Source organism: Ceratotherium simum, chromosome 11 (genome assembly GCF_057802395.1).
Source record: "Ceratotherium simum simum isolate JZ-2026a chromosome 11, ASM5780239v1, whole genome shotgun sequence".
NCBI classification, from domain to species: Eukaryota; Metazoa; Chordata; class Mammalia; order Perissodactyla; family Rhinocerotidae; genus Ceratotherium; species Ceratotherium simum.
Genome location: NC_141910.1, coordinates 70,176,396 through 70,195,774, shown reverse-complemented (window position 1 = coordinate 70,195,774; position 19,379 = coordinate 70,176,396).

Below are 19,379 nucleotides of genomic sequence, written 5' to 3'. Positions count from 1 at the left end.
AAACAAAAGCCACCACGTCATACGGCAGTGACCATTCAGTGGGATTTTCATAAGCTTGGTAAAGCTAGATATTTGAAATTACTTCTCCTCTGTTCTTGTTGCATCCTGACTCTCCTAAACAGGTTTCCAAGAATGGAGAGAGCAAGAGAGAGAGACAGAGAGAGGGCCCATGGCACGAAGACAGGAGGAACAAAGAAAGAACAGGAAGGAAGGAAGGAAGGAAAGGAGGGAGGGAGGGAGGGAAAGGGGGAAAAGGAGAGGGGGAAAGGAAAAGGAAAAGAAAAAAGAGAAATAAAAACCAATTTCCATGGGGTAACTGATGACAGAAATTTCAAGCACTGATTAATTCACAGCCTATTCATTTGTTGTTTTTTGTCTCCAGCCTGAAATAAAAGGCAAACAATAAGTGATTAATCTGTATCGTATCCTAGGAATAAAAAGAGATCTCTTTCAAAATTCTCTAATCTATTAAACCTTCTCCATAGTCTGCTTTTTCCAAAACTGGCTGATCCCCAAGATCACTTCACTACTCAACTCTATGTGAGGTTAAAATTCTTTCCAGCACCAAAAGACCTTCATATCCACCATTAAAGAAGCCCGGAGAAACCATGTTTCCAGCATCTTAACGAGCTGAAGGACAGGAAGTGTATGCCCACAGAATCAGCTCAGGACTCCAGGCAAGGCTTCCTGAAGATGGAGGAGGAGGAGAACTTGAAGTAGCAGGCTGGAACGACAGCAACGGACAGTCGTCTTAATAACTGATTTTGTTGATTCTAGCCATATGACAGGACTGGAATTCTATTTGAACATCATTTGTGTTTACACGGATTACAATGTAGAGAGATCGGGAGGAAAGAGGCTAAACATATTTTACTACTTTTAGGCATCATTAGTTTTGGTTCTTTACTTGCTTCTCTGGATGGGAAAAGTGAGCCAGCATCCCCTTTGGAGCAAAGGAGAGCTCTGCTCTTAGATCTTACCACCTAAGTATAGAAACGAATGAATAGAAACTATCCCATAGAAATAAGCTAAAGGGAGAATTAGTTAAGAGCCTTTTCCCTCATTTCTCTCTTTCACCTATTGCTAGTAACTATCAAATAAGTAAGAAAGGATGTTCTGGAGTGAATTAATCCACCCAACACATATTCATTGGTCAACTTTCTATACCCCAGTGTCTCCTATAGCACCACATATCTGTTACCACAATCACTAAGCAAGTGCAGAGAAAACAATTTTGCTTCTGTGCCTGGCTCTGAACTAAAGAGAGAATGAAAATCTGAGTAAAACGGACAACACCCAACCCTCATGAGGCATATAGCTTAGTGAAGATTACAGATAATGTAAGTAATTATGTCACAATATTATAGTATTCCAAATATGTCATTGTAAGTTGCTAATTGGTTAAAGGAGTAGAACAGGTAGTGATGAGAGATCTTGGCTGGAGTCTGGAAAGGTGTCCCTATGTCTCTGTCATCTGAGAGCTGAAGAATGGATGGGGATTCATTAAACTGGAAGGGAGGCAGAGTCCTCCAGAAAGAGGGGAAGCCTGAGTAATAACACTGCAACAAAAATGATCCTTTAAGAAGATGAAAGGCTGCTTTGTTTAGTAGAGACAATAGGAGGGAATTGAGCAAAGTGAGGCTGAGATGTCAGCAGAGGACATCGGATGGAGGCTCTGTTAACAGTTTAGGTTCAGAATCCTAAAAGCAGAGAGGTTTAACCAGGGCAATGAGATCATCAGATTTGGTCTTTTTAAAAGCTCATCCTAACTGTTGGGTGCAGACTGATGGAGGAAGAAAAGGATGAGTCTTACGTTGGATCCCAATGTTGGACCAGCAAAATCTGAAGGATATACTCCCTTGCCTTGATCCCTCATCTGAACACAGGGGCAAACGTCCTATAGTCACTCATTATTTCCCCATTGCAAACTCTCTGGTGCAGCTCACAGATAACATGTGATGCATGGCTCTAGGGTTTTCATGCTACTGCTTGGCAGCAGTAGTCCCATACAGCCCAACTCCGTCCTGTCCTCTGGGCTTGTGAGATTTGCTGCCTCACCTGAGACTAAACCTCAGTGGGTCTTGCTTCCACTGCTTGCTCCCTGTATGTTTGAATTTGCCTGGTTGGCCTGGGCTCATCCTTTACCTTCAGATTTTCTAGGTCATTTTGTCACAGGTTTATCCCTTATATAATTCAGGGTATTAGTTTTATGACCCAATGTAAAGTCTCTTTTCTTCCACTAGTTTATTTTTTCCTATTTACATTTATTTTTACAAGTGATTTGCTTTGTCTCCCATCAATTCATTTTATTTCTTATTTTGCTATGTTACTTCATATTTCCTTTGTTTATCTTTTGTTATATATGTTCAGTTTTCAACTTTCTACCATCTGATAAATTCAAAGGCATATATTGTTTTTAAAATACTATTTATACGCTGAAGACTTCCAAAAGTATATCTCCAGCCCAGAATTTTCTTCTTAACTTCCCAAACCACAAATTCTCCATTGTTATATCCACTTGGACAGATCTCATACACATTTCAGAAATAACACGCACAGAACTAAAGTCTTGATCTTGCTCCTCACGCCCTCCCCTCTGGTCCCTCCTTCTGAAGAAACAGGATTTCCATGCATTCCATTCCTTAGGCGAAGGTGTCATCAACATCTCCTTCTTCCTCATGCCCATATCCAACCCATCAACAAGTTCTATTAGCTCGACCTCCAGATCACTCCAACATCCACTACCGCAAGCCCAGTCCAAATCACCACATCTTTTGCTTACAACAGCTTCCTAAATGGTCTTATTGAACCCACTCTTGACCTACCCAATTAGTTTTCCACATAAAAGCCAGATCACTTAAAAAATTTAAATTAGGTTTTTATAATTTCTTTTAGATATTTGCTGCATTACGTTCCAGCGTTACCAAGTTGAGAGAGTATACACTTCCTGGTGTGAGAGGAGGAGGGGCATGATTATGGGGGGATACTCCTCAACTATTGCTTTGTTCACCCCCTTCTGGATATCAGGTCACTTTTTTGAGAACTTGCATTTTAGAAATGCCTTCTGTAGCACACTGCCTGAGAAATTGGACTGCATACTTTTTATGTTCATTTTACACAGTTTCAGAGCAGGAACAGTTTGAATGAATGCCCTTATACCACCATATTTCCTGGAATATGGGTCACGCACTTAAGCTGAACTTCGTTGCCATATGTTAACTCTGTATGTCAATTTGTTATCATGACCTTTTTCATCATGGCCCTGTGGCTTCCTCCAAAGTAAAAGCTGCAATTATCTCTCTTGATTACCGTTCATTCATTGTTGATTGAGCACCTACTGGGTAAGACAAACTGTGCTTGCTGTATGTATAGGAGGTACAGAGATGAATAAAGTTCACTCACTGCCTTTAGGGAATTTAGAATTCAGTGGAGGAGATGGGACATGTGTAAGTGACATATGCATGTTACGTGCAAAGTTGAATTGGCACTCAGAGGAAGGAATGGCCACTTCTAAGATAGTTTGGAATGGGAGCTAGGAACCCTATGACATAATAATAATCACAGATTTTAATCTCACTAATGGCTTATTTCTATATATTCTTTATGTTACTTTATAAATGTTTAGAAAATGGCTTAGCACATGTCCCCTGTCCAAAAGTTTACTTGAGATATTTCATCTTATGAAAGTTTCATCTTTTAAAACAGACCATAAAATAATAACTGCTCAATGCAAGCTGGAATGCCTCCTTAGTGAATCCTGCTTCTTTGTTATATAGTGAAATTCAAGGTCAAATAGTTTGAATTCAGTCCTCCATGCCCAAGTAATACCAGGGAGAATAAAACATTTAAAGAATATTTATCTTAAAATATTAACTTTTACCAAGGGTTTTTATATCTTCCCACCTCCAAACTTATTTTAAAAATATTGTGCAACTACAGTGAGTTAATATATAGGAAAGTGTAGTGTAAACTGTGAAGAACCGAAGCAACTGTGTGAAGAGTGCGTGATTCAACAGGATTACAATGCACAGAAACAATTCTCTAAAGCTAGTGGAACCCAAAATAAGCAGATAAGGAAACAGTCTCCCCAGTGTCATAATAGCAAAGACATTGTCGATACTATATTTTTGGCATTTTTTGGCTAATATTTTCCTCTTGTAAAATAAAGCTCATTTAATACAATTTTAGCCATCCCAAAGTTTACAGAAGGGGAAAATGTGGATCTTCGTGTGGGAGCAGAAAGTCAACGCACAGGAGAAAGACTTCAACTACGTGTCCTACCAACTCCAGCACGCACCATTTTAATCAATTGCCTGTAGAGTCTAAACGTGTAGCTGAGAAACATGGACAAGACAGACAGCAGTGAGGCCTAGTTCAGAGCAAGCACAAGGTTAAGACAAAGCTCCTTGATGGTGGAAACCTCACTCCAAGAAAATATACTTTTAGGGGGTATTCTATCTCAAGACTTAAGAGGTGTAAACAATCGGACATGACCTCTGTGTACTTGGATTTCTTTTTCTATAAAATTAAAAGGTTGAACCAGGTACCCAATGAGGTGTATATCCAATCCTAAAACTGTAAGAGCATGAAATGCCACTTCTGGGAAGTACCTGCAGCTATTCTTCTCTCCTTTGGTACCTTGACGTACTTAACAGAGCCTGGGTGGATGGGAAACGTCTATGGACTCCCCATGAGGCGCTTTTTAAGAACTGTGTTCTTTTTCTAAGAGACCTCTTTCCCAAATTACATGTATAAACTGTAGGCTCCACAAACTACCAACCTGCTTTCACTTCAAAGAGAGACTTATTATTTCTTTACATTCATTTCTTCATTTTAACTCTCTGCCGAGCCTTGAGTCTTTTTAAGCAAGTGAAGTCCATGCCTGCCTGGCCTTACTCGAAAACCAGGTGAATTTCACACTACTTCCAGCTCCATTCACTTGAGAACACCCTCCCCTCTAGAGTAGCTCACAGCCTCACCTCTGGGTCTGCCCTTTCCTACTCCTATCTCATTTCCTTCTACGGCCTTTGGTCTTGAGCAAGTTGTCTCCTCGGAATTTCTGAATTTTCTGTATAACAAGAACGTGTTGTATCCTTTGGCTGCAGTTAATGTCTGTCAGTATTGTTTACCAGTTCTGCAACCTAGCTTCCTAAAGAGCAGTAATAGTAATAGCTTAAACCACTGTCAACACGGATCACATACAATTATACATGAATAGCTACCTTCCCGGAATCATATGTATGCCCGTCATTTTGTATGGGCTTTGTTGATATATTAGGTGTCATCTCAATACAGCAAGACATAAAATGAGAGCTCAATAAGAATACCACCGTCTCTAATGGAGAGACCCAACACAACACTCTCAGAAAGGCTTAGAAACAATTAACCTTCTAAAGAAGAGTGCTCTCAGGAGCAGTAGGGAGATCTGTATTATTGTCTGACAAATTCTGTGGGACACCTTGCTAAGGACAATGGCACAGACCTGGGTCAATTTTAAAAATGTAATTATGCAATATTAATATAAGATGTCAAACTTCTTAAATAAAATGAACACTTGCAAGCCTTCAAGACAGCTTCGCACTGCCAGCCGGAGGAGGCTCTGAGGCGAGCGTCAGCAGTATTAATAGAGCTGTAAGACATCCTCCAAGATCAAATGCGCCACAATTTGTATGCACTTCTTTGTTTAACTCTTCCTTCCCATTTGTTCCTAATTTCTGCATCTAAACACAAGGTAGATGAGATCTGACGTGAAACTTTGTTTCTGATCAACTACAAAGAAGTTTTCTAGCATCTGTTGAGCTCAGCTAGTAAGCACAATTTATAAAACAGTGAATGACTAACCCCTGTAACCATTTTAATGACCCTAAAATAAAGTGCTTAGAGCAACATCTGTCCCAGCAGCTGGGTTCTCTGCATGAGTGGGCAGAGCGACACATTGGGACAAATTCTGTTCTCCCTTTTGACAGAAACAATTGCAGCAGATCATTTTTATCGTAATCAATTTAGGTACAGTTTCTTGGAAACCATCTGTGTAGTGTTCATAGATTGTGCTTAAGAATTTAAATGTGTATATTTTTGGTCGCTTGATGTAGCATCTGCTAATGGCCACATAAGTTCCACTTTTTATGCAGAAAGCTGTTTCCTTGTAAAAAGATTAGTAGAATGACTACTTGATTTTTTCCTTTTAACTACCCAATAAGCTTCTGCAGTTTGAATGACATCTGTCACAGAGTGTTAGTTGTAGAATTAATTGCTTAAAAAATAAAAACTGGAGTTGAAGTTATAAGACAAACAAAGCTTCAGTGAAACATTTTATTGTGTTTCTATCTCCAGCTCATAATTTTAAGTTAACATGGTTGTGTATGGGCAATTGAAACTAAAGAAAAGCATAGTTTTTGATAACGACTCTTTTTCACCCGTTTTTATCCAGTTTTTGTTTGTGGCTTTATAGCTATTTGTTAAATAACCACATAAAGAAGTCAAATGGCTAAAGCAACCAACATCTACTTTGGCTTTGAGAATAATTTTAGAACCATATTAAAAGATAATTGCTCTGAAAACACGAGATAGTGAAAATTGTGTGGCTTTGGTGCAGAGATGAAGGATCTGCCTAAAAAACGCTGTCAGCTATATTTCGGGATGGATGCATTCTGTAATGTGACTGAGTCTTGACAGCACATTTTGAGTAGAGGGATTCCTTGTCTTGCTTGAGAATTCCTTTCAAATCGAGCAAATATGGCACTATCTGGATAATTTAAGATAATGTTAAGATTTCCATGGCTTGAAAAAAATATTCTTTTTTCTCTGGGAACAGACATGTTTGGACTTCTCTATTCAAAGGCTTTGCGAACCCACAGAACTAAATAGATAACCAATTGGCTAAATAAATATGCAAAGTAGCATCAGAATTCCAATTCTACGAGATTATGCAACACTTAAGGTTGCACCATTTTTATTTTTGTGGAATACTAAGTAGACATTTAGGAGGAGTGTGGGTTTTATATTGCATATTCATCCCTACAAACACTGAAGTGACTATTATGTGTGAAGCGTTGGGGTTACAAGGTGAATGGGAAGTAGTTCTACCCAGGAGGGGCTCCTCAGCTAGTAGGAAGGAAAGAGCTTCTTGTAACTGGAGTGGTTTCCTCCGTGTTCCCAAGGTGCTATTACAGACATTTCTCAATTTGGCACAAACGTGGAGTGGTTTGTCTAGCAATCAACCTGATCGGTATCCATTCTTTTCTTTTTACTCCCCTGTGGTCACCAGTCTTGATTTGCAAAACAGAGTAAGTAGTGAATTGCCTGTAATAGTACGCAGGTGATCATAATAATCAATTATTATTTATTAAATGAATTGTAGGGCTTTGCATTAGTTAATTGAAGCACTAATAGAATGTGAAATTAGAACTGCTAATAAAAATGTTTCATTGTTAATTTCTGTCCCTGAAGTTTGCAAATTGTTTACTCATAAAGACATGAAAAGAGGAAAAGAAATACAGTGGTTACACAGAGTTGAGTTCATAATAAGCATAATAGAGGTGAGGGATTAAAGTTACCAGTGAGATTTCTGCTATAGATAATTAAAGTACATTTCAGGAAATATATTGGCAGAATTAATTGATGGTAAGTTCTGAAAATGGCAGGAGGTGAGATTACTTAAAGCATGTGCGATTTTTGGCTCCCTGGTCTAGAGAAATTCTTTCTACCCCAACTATCAATCAGCTAAATTATCTTCAAATTTAATTAGATGAAAGAATTTGGTCCTATGATTTTATGTGCTGGAAGATGTCCAGACTATTAGAAACGTCATTTCAATAATACCCTTTTATGCCATCTGTAAGAATCACACCAAACAGACCTAATGCAGATGAACATAACACAAAACAGAACTTACAGCCAAGATAGAAACAGAGTTCACACACACACACACACGCACACACGAGCCTCAAGCATCGCAGAGATCCAATAGACATGTAGCTGCCGCAGAGAGAGTCAAGCAGCGCAAGCAGAGGAGAAAGCGAGCAGAGACTTCCTCCATCTTGAGATCTACATTCCTCCACAAATAGCTTGTCCTTTGAGCTTCCAATTACCTTTTTCTCAGATTAACTATTGGGATGTGGTCCTTTGGGAAAGTGTAGTTTTTCATTTAGATGCATGTGTGTGCACGTGTGTCTGTGCGCATATGTGAGTGTGTGATGTCAATATCACGGTTTAATGAGGTATTTCTTTTTTCAGGCACGTAAATCACAGGTTGTTTGGCATTTTGTAAAAGACGTATGCCTAGTTACCAGCCCAGACTTGATTACTCAGCATATTCTAGGGTGTGGAAGGTGGGAGATATAATGCATGTAACGAATGCCCACATACCAATAATACAAGATAGAAAGAGATGAACACTACGAGAAATGCAGGAGCATGCTATGGTAGTTCGTGGAGGGAAAAATTCTTTCCAATTGGAGGATTGGGATATCTTCCTATGAAAGAGGTAGCATTTGGGGAAGTCTTCCCTTGAAAAAGTACCATTTTATTTGAGACATGCATGATAGATAGGTGAAGAGAATAATACAAGCAAAAACTAATAATTGCGATATCTTTTTGCCTGCATTTCAAGGTTCCTTGTGATAGCCACATTTATGACTTTTAACTGCTGATGGCTGGAAATATCAAAGACAGCAAGGAGATATAGCACAACTAGAGGTTCACCGTGGGCTGAGATCCACGTTCCTTGCTGTGCAGTGCTTTTTCTTCAGCTAGACACTATAAAGCAGTGGTGCTCAAAGTGTAGTTCTTGGACAAGCCACATTAGCATCACTTGGGAATTTTTTGGAATTGTATATTCTTGGACACCACCCCAGTTATGCTAAATCAGAAGCTCAAAACCTGTGGCTCAGAACTCTGAGGTTTAACAAGCCCTCCAGGTATTTCCACTGCTTTCTAATGTTTCAGAATCATAGCATGAAAGAAGGATAATCAAATCTTCCTTCAGCTGGCAGAACATCTTCATCTGGACCTTGCTTCCTGATAAGGTTCAGGGCTGAGTTATCCAGTCTTTCTTGTGCCTTCACAGAGAACTTTGGTAGGAGCTCATCATTGACTATATTTATTTTTAGGGAACTTTTGGTAGTTAATCTTACTGATCATTAGTCTGTTGCTTTGATTTACAAAATCACACAACATTGCAATTCTACGGGCTCCTGCCAGGAAGCCGGCAATGTCACAGTTGCTCTGCTGAGCTCATGACTGCCCCAAACTCCAACTGCTACAGGGTTAGGGAAGGAGGACATCAGAGACTGTAGGCGGTCAGGAGGATGTGACACATGGTTCATTTCAGAATATGAGGGGCACTTAAATCCTTTACAGTCCCATCCCTTCAAGTCAACTACAGGATCCTTAGGAGAAGGTTGATTTCTTTATGTGGTATAGTTGGGTGAGGTCAGTAGCTCAGCCATGGTAGAGACTAAAGGAGAAGTGTATGTGGCTGAACATTGACCCAAAGGCTTTGTTTACAGTGAGGAACTAGAGTCTAAGGGCCTGTTGCTCTCTCTCTGTGGCTCTCCCTTTTGAGCTCTGGTTCCCATGCCATTGGGGGCTGTCCCTACCTACTACATAAATGCAAGTTGCTGGTGGAATTGATCCACCTATAGTTAAAGTCAAAGAATCTCAATGTTTAAAGGGGCTCAGAGACTGTGTACGTCCACCTCCTCATTGCTCAGATTGCCATACTGAAGAGCAGAAGGCGAGGGAACTTGTCCAAGGTCACTTGGCTGGGAAACCGTGAAGATTGCTTTTGGTCTGCAGTTCAATTCTCCTTTCCCTTCATTATGCCCCCTCTTCCAACACTGGCTGTGCCAACCAGCAAAGAGCGTGGGACTCAGTTGCTTTCAGGAGAGGTAGGGGACATGGTGCACAGGAGCATTTCAGAAATGGGCAGGGAGGGAATCTGAGAGTGCTTGCCCACCTAAAGTAAGCAGCTCAAGCCAATTATTGTCATGTGAAAACACAGGCCCAGTGTTGGCAGATCTTACATTTTATGTGTGAAAATTCCCAATTTTTGAATGTTGCCTCAAATAAAAAATGGTCGTGTGAGATAAACAAACATGTTTATAGGTCTGATGGGGGCCATGGGCCACCAGTTTGAAAACTCCACCATTTCAAGTGAAGTTGTGCCCCACACTGACTTTTCTCATTTTTTTCTCAGTTCACTTAGTTTGAAGTCATCCCTTTTCCAGCCCTCCTGCCTAGAGCAACATCTGCTCTTATATCTCTGACCTACTTTTGTTCATGCCGTTCTTTTCTCCTGTTATGGATAACATCTCTCCCATATCCGGTCCAATTTAAACGTCTTTCAAGATCTAAGTCAAATCACACCACCACCATGCAGCCTTCCTTGGCAGTTTAAGCCAGCTGGGGATGCCGGTCCCCTTAGTGAGCAGGGCCTTTGGTGAACAAGCACATTTGGTGCTCAGCTAACAATCTGTGGCAGGTAGCGGGCGAACTCCACTCCATTTGCATACTAGAATCACCTGGGGACCTTTAAAAACCACTGCCATCCAGGCCTCACCTCCAGCAATTCTGATTTAATTGACCTGGATGTTCTTTTACGCTCCAAAGTGATTCTAATTTGCCAGAATGGACAATTATTGAGACGGTTAATGATAACTTACTCACAGGCATGTTTTGATTAATCAGATTGTAATCAATTAAAAAAAAAGCAGGGAGGGGGTTTATATTTACATATTCCCCCACCAAGGAATGAGAAAGAGAATGACGTATAAAAGATGGTCCAGGGATGCACAAAACAGCAGCAGTTTTTAGTCCACAACCCTGCAATGAGCATGCATTTCTGCCCGAGCCGTTTATACACTATAATTTCCCACGGTAAGGGTTCTTGGGTTTCCTCCAGTTGTGAGGCACAGCCCATGCTTGAAATGGTCTAGAAAAAGAAACAGGGGTCATTTTGGCCAAAGCTGTTGCTTATCTTCTCTTTGTTTCCAGATATTTGCTGATGACACTGGTCATAACAGCCTTAGACAATACTAATGGGAGAGGAAAGGATCAGTGTGTTCTGATAAGGCAATGGGGCAGGAACAGCTTGACACTCTATACCAAGAGTCCTTAAAACATTGCCCTCCATTCTGAGCCAGTAATTTTGGTCCCGAGAATCAACTCTAATAACAGAATATGAAATACTGAAAATATCTGGATGCACATAAATATTTATTGCAATATTACCAAATAGTAAAGTGGAAATAACCAAAATATCCAACTCTGCATGGTAAAATATTGTGTATGTAGCCATTAAAAATGTTTTTAAAATCCCCACTGGACTAGCATGGGGGTTAAATTGATTTTATAGTAATAAATTCATTTATTTATTCCTTTATTTGTTCTTTCAATAAAGTACATGTTTATTGAAATCTACCATGTACAAGGCATCAAGATGATATATCCAAAATCTAGATGGCATATTCCTAAATATTGTGAAATTTGCTGCTCTTATGAAAGTATCTTTTAAATTTTTTCATTGTATTTTCCAAGTGGTTTTGAGGAAAGCCACTGGATTTCTGTATGTATTTTCCATTTACTTTAATAATTTCACAATACTTAAAATAGTTTTTCTTTTCAAATTTCTTCCCTAGGCTTGTTTTCTGGGTAAGTTCCTCTGCACGAAGTAATTTTGCCTATTGGATTGTAAAAAAGTAATATTTATTACTTCAATTTAATGTGCATTGCTTGTCAAAAAATTGACAATGATGTAATATCATTTTGGAATTGAGGGTATCTTACCCATCTTCTGATTATAATGGGGATATTTTACTAATATTGTCAACTTCAGTGGTGTCAGAGAAAACAGAGAATAGTGGACTAATTGGAGACATATTTTGGAGGTAGAGTCTATAAGACTTGTTGATAGTTCTGATAGCTTAGAGTTGAGAAAAAGGCAAGAAACAAACATCACTCCTAGGTTTCTAGCTTGAGCAATGAGCTGAATGGTGAAGTCACTTACTAAGATGGGGAAGCCTGTGCATACGCAAGGCTGGGATGGGAGTGTGGGGTCATAGATTTTACTTCAGACATTGAAAGTATGAGATATCTATGAGACACCCAAGCTGAGTTATCAAGGAGTCAGCTGGCTTTATGAGGATAAAAATAGAAAATATTAATTGGAGTCACCAGTCTCGATCTGGTACTTAAAACCCAAGGAATATGTGAGATCACATCAGTAAAGAATGTGACAGAAGCTGTTAGATGGAGGGGAAAAGGACTTAGGAAAGAGCACCAAAGAGTTCCCACATTTAGTTTTTGGCAGAATTGGAGGAAAATAGGAAATTTTTCATCTATTTATCTTTATATCTATCTTTGTATATATATGTGTATATGTATATACATATATATAATGATTATATATATATATCACTTTGTACATTACTCTTACAGTATGTACCCCATTATTTTGTGTTTTTGTCTTTAGGAACTGTGCCTGTGCTAGAATGTACCTCAGTGGCAAGCACCTCTCTTACTCACCTTAGTATCCCACAATATTGGTTATTTTTTTGGGCACTGATTATTGGATGGATGAATAAGTAAATTAATGAATAAAAGTCAGATAGAAAACTGCTATATAAAACCCTAGCAAGTATGATCCAGTAGTACCATGTGTTCTCCCCAAATTCGTACACTGAAGCCTAATCCCCAAGGTGATAATATTTGCAGGTAGGGGCCTTTAGGAAGTAATTAGGTCATAAGGATGATGCTCTCATGAATGGGTTAATTCTCTTTTTAAATAATGAGGAGACAAAGGATATCTCTCTCTCTCTCTCTCTTTGTCTCTCTCTCTTTCTTCCTCCTCTGCTTGCCACCATGTGAGGATACAAGAAGATGGCCATCTGCAAACCAGGAAGCGAGCCCTTACCAGACTCCCAATCTGAAGGTGTCTTGATTTTGGAGTTCCCAGCCTCCAGAACTGTGAGAAATAAATGGTTGTTGTATAAACCACCCAGTCTGTGGTATTTTTGTTATAACAGCTTGAACTAAGACAAATAGTATGTACAAACATTTTATTTCTTAACCAAGAAGTTTTTATCCCAGTATTGTAATTATCATTCAACATAAGAATAACTACCAATGTGCTTTATCATCGCATAGATTAAATGATAAAAGCAATATGGTCATCTTGTAGAAGAAGGAAAAACATTTGGAGGAAAACTCATTTACTTAAAGAAGCATTGATAACAATCTAGGAATAAAAGAGAATCTATTTAATCTTATAAAGTGTAACTGTTGAAAATATATATCAACGCTTACACATATTGGCAAAATTTTAAAGATCTTCTCATTTAAATCAGGAGCTAGAGAAAGATCCTGGTATCATCACTACTATTCAATAATCTAATCCAATGCAATAAAACAAGAAAAAGAAATCGTACAATTTCATGTACGCAAAATCTAAAAACTATTGTTTTGATGACAAAAAAAGAATTGAAGTCTGGAACATGAGCTGGAGAGATATATATCAAATCTGTAATAGCAGTTGCTTCTGGGAAGGGAGGGTAGTGAATGGGGCATTTGTTCAAAGTACAAAAGTAATTCAACTTATCTGTAAAATTTTATTTTTAATTAAAATAATCTGAACCAAAAGTTAATGTTTATTATTTCTGTTTTGAGTGTTTGGGGCTTTGTTACGGCATCTTCTGTATTTTTTTAAACACAAAGAAAGAAGCAGTGGTGGTTTGGAGGCTGTAGAATGTCAGGGTTCAATACAAATGCAGAGAGATTGAGGACAGGGTTTGAGTCCCCACTGAGGCCTGATACACTTAATCAGGAAGGCAGCCACCCAGCTGAGTGGATGCAGGGAACTGAGCTATGCCTGGAGGGGCAGGCTGGCTTGTCTTCCTACAGTTGGGGGAGAGGTCCCTCACGAAAAGCCACTCCAAGACTAGTCAATGCTGGGCATGTAGCTGACGCTAATGGCTTGCCTTCATTTGGTTAAGACTGGCTGATTCAGGAGCTGAGTAGAAAAGATTCTGCATGTGGAGTACATCAGTGATTCTATCTTATAACAAAATAAGCAGCTTCTCCATTTCTAAAGATGACTATTAATGTCTCATTCCAAATGCTCTTAAACACAGAAAAAAGAAATATATCTTTGAAAAGGCCTATTGAAAACACTTGAGAGGGACCATCAGGGAGCTGTCTGGATTATGTGAAGAGTTCAGAGCTGCTAATCCAACTCTCAGTATTTATTGACAGCCAGGTCGGTGCCATACCTCACAAGAAGGGAGTATACTTGACTCTCTCTCAGCCAAAGCAGATGGTGAGTAGTTTAAAAATTTGATTTGTCTGAAACACTCCCTTTCAGAGCAGTGTGGTAGATTCCATTTATGACTTTGACAGGTAAGACGTAATGTTCAATTTTGATACAGAGCTTTTCACTCTGAGGCATGGACATCTGGGTAGCCGTGTGGTTCACGTACAGTATGTGGGTGAGAAACCGGTCGTTTTCCCTTCATAAGCCTTTCTGCTTCCTCTGCCTTTCCAAAGACTGAACAACACATTCCAAGTTAGGGAATGGGGAAATTTTTTACTTTGCTAAAATTTTTAAATAGTCTATTTGTTCCTGGAGAGTGTGTCCTTTAGCCTTCATATTTAATATTGTTTGAAATGTCCAGGTGTGTCAAATTCTACCCACAAAACAAAATAAGTTAACACTGACATGTCAGTGTCAATGTTTTGCTCAGATATGAGGGTTCATCTCTGGCATCTGAGAGCACGAGTGGGAATGCCATGCCCTCTGACTTGCTGTGTGTCGCTGACCAAGTCCCTTAGCTCACTCTGCCTCAGTTTCCTCATTTGTACAATGGCGTTACTAAGTGTCTTTGTATAAGGTATTGCTAAAGATCAAATGAGTTAGGACATGGAAAGTGCTCAGAACAGAACCTCGCTCATAGCATGCATTCGCTAAATAGCCATCAGCATTAGACAGAAAGTGATTCACGTAATGAACGTATTTCCTATTTTTGGTTTGGCTGAGAGGAAGCTCAGAACTGAACTTGCAGTTCAACAGAAGTGATTGTATGGGCCTCACAGTCTGAATATTTATGTGCTAGATTCCCCTTCACTTCACATTTTCAAAGGCTTTGCTTATAGCCTCTTACTTTTTTCTTTTTGGCATAAATTGTTATCAGGTCCCCTCAAATTTTTTGAAGAAAGAAGACTAAAACAGACTGTGCATGTGTGTTTGTCTCTGCTGGAAGTGCCCTCATGTGAACACTGGGTGAGCGGCACCACCACTTTCCCTCACCTGGTGAGAGAACGAGGAAACACACCCGGGCCCCAGAGGAGCACCTTCTGGGATGTGGATGCCTGATTTGCTCTCAAAAGCACCTTGGTTTTGCAGGCCCGTGGCAACCTTGCTTGGACGAGAAAAGGATGTGCAGAGACCAAAGTCCAGTTAGGAAAGACAGTGGGGGACACAGGTGGAGACTGTGGGAGATGAGTACCTCTCTGTAAACTTACATAAAATAGACCATAATACAATTCTCAGGGAAAAGTCACGGGGTTAGGCTGAGATCACTTCAAGGGAAAGTGTATTGTCAAAATCTGACCCTTGAGGGGCTGGCCTGGAGGCGCAAGCGGTTAAGTGCGAGCGCTCCGCTGCGGTGGCCCGGGGTTCACCCATTCGCACTCCTGGCGCCCACTGACACACCGCTTGTCAACCCATGCTGTGGTGGTGTACCATATAAAGTGGAGGAAGATGGGCATGGATGTTAGCCCAGGGCCAGTCTTCCTCAGCAAAAAGAGGAGGATTGGCATGGATGTTAGCTCAGGGCTGATCTTCCTCACACACACAAAAAAAATATCTGACCCTTGGTATTATCCTAAGCCTTTATGGAACTCAGACCTTCATATAATCATTTAACTTCTCCAAGTCCCTGTTTTCTAGAAATAACGCCAGTGCCAGCCATTCCAATGGAGATGGATGACTGAGTGAGTAGAGGGTATAGACAGGATTTCTAAACACAGCAGCATTCACATGTGTGAGGTGTCATTACTATTATCAATTTCTTCACTGCAGTTCTTTTCCAGGGGATGGTCCCTTCTCATCTGAAGACAAGCTAAGCCTAAAACTTCTCCCCAAGTTGCAGCTAGCAGCAGCCTCCTACATGCTCCTTCGTCAGAGAAATAAAAGGAGAGGAAAAAAAGGAGACTATATGTAGGGAATTGTGCAGTGGAAAGCTTCGCAATTGTCCCTGCCTCTGTTCGCTTGCAGCCAGCCTGGCTAAGGGTCATTAGCTTAATGAGCTATTGTATTTTTTTCTCTTTCTCTAAAAAGTCTGCTGAAACATCCTCCCAGGAGCCAAATGAGGAGGCGAAGAAATAAACAGCAGCTGATGGCTGAGGGAGCTCAGCCAGCGAGCCCTTCAGCTCAGGACGCCTGTGCCTCTGTGTGTGTGCGCGCGTGGGGGGGGGGGGATGTAGGGGAGGGTGGACAGAAAGGCCTGCAGATGAGCAAGACTTCTAACAGTGCAGGTGGTGTGAGAGCCCTCCAGAAGTGGCTTGCCCAGAGCTGGCTCTGGGTTTCGAGAAATAAGTCAGGAGAAGAGGTAAAGCGAAGATGTGATGTTATTTCCGGACCAAGGTGATCAAGGAAACCTTCCCCCATTAAAGGGTCTTATTTTTAGACACAGTATGGACTGGGCACAATGGATTACTTGACACCTAGTGGTTCTCTATAAATGCCTAGTGAAGGACTGAATGGGCCTGCTCATTGGCTGTCCACAGAGGCCTCAGAGCCTAAGGGATCTGAAGAGACAGATCTGGCCCTCACCAGATCTCCACCCTCCATCCCTTCCCAAGATCAACCCTGCAATCACTGGGCAGTTTCTATTGCAGTTTTCTTCATAATGCTTTTTCAATGACTTGTTAATAGTACAGGCTCATTGTAAGAAATTTGAAAATTGAGCAAGATACAAAGAAGAGAATGGAAATCATATATAGTCTTACAATCCTAAGACAGCTTTATTAACATCACAGTATATTTATCCCAGATATGCAGTCTCAAACATTTTGCTGTTTGCATTCCCTCCACGTGACACTTTAGTAATCTCTCAAAATTCCACCAAATTATTTAAAATTAAGATTAAATAATCTGGTCTGCTACAAATGTTCTGGGACATGGTTAATCATTCCTCTATTCTTGAATGTAGACGGGATCCATTATTTTATCATACATATCACTTAGTGACTACCTTTGCAACTTGGTACACATATATTTGCTATTATTGTTATTTCGTTGTCATTGATTACTAGAAGTGGAATTACTTAAATTTACACTTAAAGTGTAAATTCTCAAAATGTGCATACACACTCCACCTGCTTTCCAGAGAAGTTTTTATTCCCTTCTGAAGTCTATGAAGGTGCTAATTTCATCCCACCTTTCCAACCTTGAATAGCATAATTTAAAAATTATTTTCTACGTTGAAAGATCCAAAACGATATTTAATTGCTTGAGTGTGAACCTTTATTTCTCCTGTGCAGGTCTTTGGCCTGGATAATGCGCCAGGATCAAGTGGTAAAGAAGAGTATCGAAGGAGAGAAATGGCCCAGGAAAGCCTTAGTAGCCGCCCCCTCACCCCCACCACCTGTACTTGCACCTGCACCTTCCCATCACCCACCATGGGCCCTCTGCAGGGGTGCGGAGAAGCCCCTGAGCTGCTTGTCTCTCCAGGAAGAGGCCTCCTAATGTTTTCCAGAAGCCCGGGCGAGAGGAAGCTACATGGCTTTAGAAGGAACTCAGAGGCTTCCCTTGCTGAGACCTAGTGTAGGACCAAGAAGAGCTGCAGGGACCTGTGAGGACTGGGAGAAGTCACACTCTTGTTGAGCAGAGAAGGGCCTCCAAGCCAGGAGCTGTGACTTTGTGTCTGGTGCTCTTCTCACCTCCTAGGATCCTGACCCGGAGGAGACTTGAGAGGAGAAAAGGGAGGCTTGACTCAGAGCTCCCTTCTCCCCTTCCTGCAGCCCCTCATGTGTTCATCACTCTGGTGCCTGCCTTAGCATGTCCTCTCTGAGCAGCATTTTCTGAGTAGACGCTCCCGCCAGGGCTCCTGCAGCATAGCCTTCTTATCTCCACCTATCACATCACGCTGTGTCTGTTGGCTATTTATCCTTCTCTTTCAAGAGTCTCGATACACCTTGAAGAGGAAACCATGTCTCATTCATGTCCCTGTACTGAGCACAGTGTCTGGCCACAGTGTGTGGTGAACTAGTGAAGGGAGTTAGAATTTTCAGAGTCCCGACCAGAAGGCATCACTCCCCCAGCGGGTGTGTCCTGCTCACCTTCATCAGAGCCCCGCAGCTTGGAAGGAACTGCTGGGTGCAGGCTTTGCAGGGCAGCCTTGTTTCCCTAGGCAACCTGCTTTCTCTTTCAGAAAGCATTTCTCATTTGCAGTTCTGGGGCCTGCAACTTTTGCCATATGTTGGTTGTCTCTGCCTTCATGATCCCAGCCATATTAATGTTATAATTAGAGCCAGTATTTATGCAGACTTTCCACTGAGCAGCTTCTCGTGCTTTGCAGGAGTGATTTGCTTTATCTTCTCTGCATTTCTGGTTCAGGGGTATTATTCCATTTTATTTTGGGAGATAGATTGGGAGAGAGAAGGGAAGAGAGAGAAACATGGTGGAGACAGAAAATAAAAGGAGCAGCTATCCCTCAGGAAGTAGACCTCTGGCTCCATGATCCCAGCGCATCTCTTACCTCTTGGGTTGTTGACTCAAGGGTGATGTTCAGGCCTGATTATTTGTACTAAACTCATTTACTACAACTGGCGTGTCTTCATGGGCCTCAACTTTTACTTGATTGTGTTATTGGACAATATTAATAAAAAGATCTGAAAGATCTTAATATGTTGCAGTTTGGTGAGTTTCTTCTAAGAAACATTTCAATAACAAAAAAGCCCACTCAAGCCTCTGCGATTTATAACAACTGAGACTTATTTCTTGCTCAAGTTACACACTGACTCTGGGTCAGCTTCGGCTCCATGTCATGTGCCCATCCTGGCCTCTTGGATGAAGGAGCAGCGCTTGCCCTGCTCACGGCAAAGGAGAAAGAGCTAAACCGTCTGCTGGAGTGGGGCACATCACTTCCCCTACATACTCACCCATATGGGTGCGGTGGGGACATCCGTCCTTCCCTCAGGGAGGCTCTGCAAGCCACAAGACGATGAGCAGGAGTCAATAGTCTTTTACGGGACTGACACCAAATAATACGTGGCAATAATGACACTCTACCCCCTCTATCTAGAGTTCTTTGGATTGTTTCCATTCTTCAGCCCAATTCTGTATTTCCTCTCTCTTCCTCACGGTGACTTCCTGTCTCTAT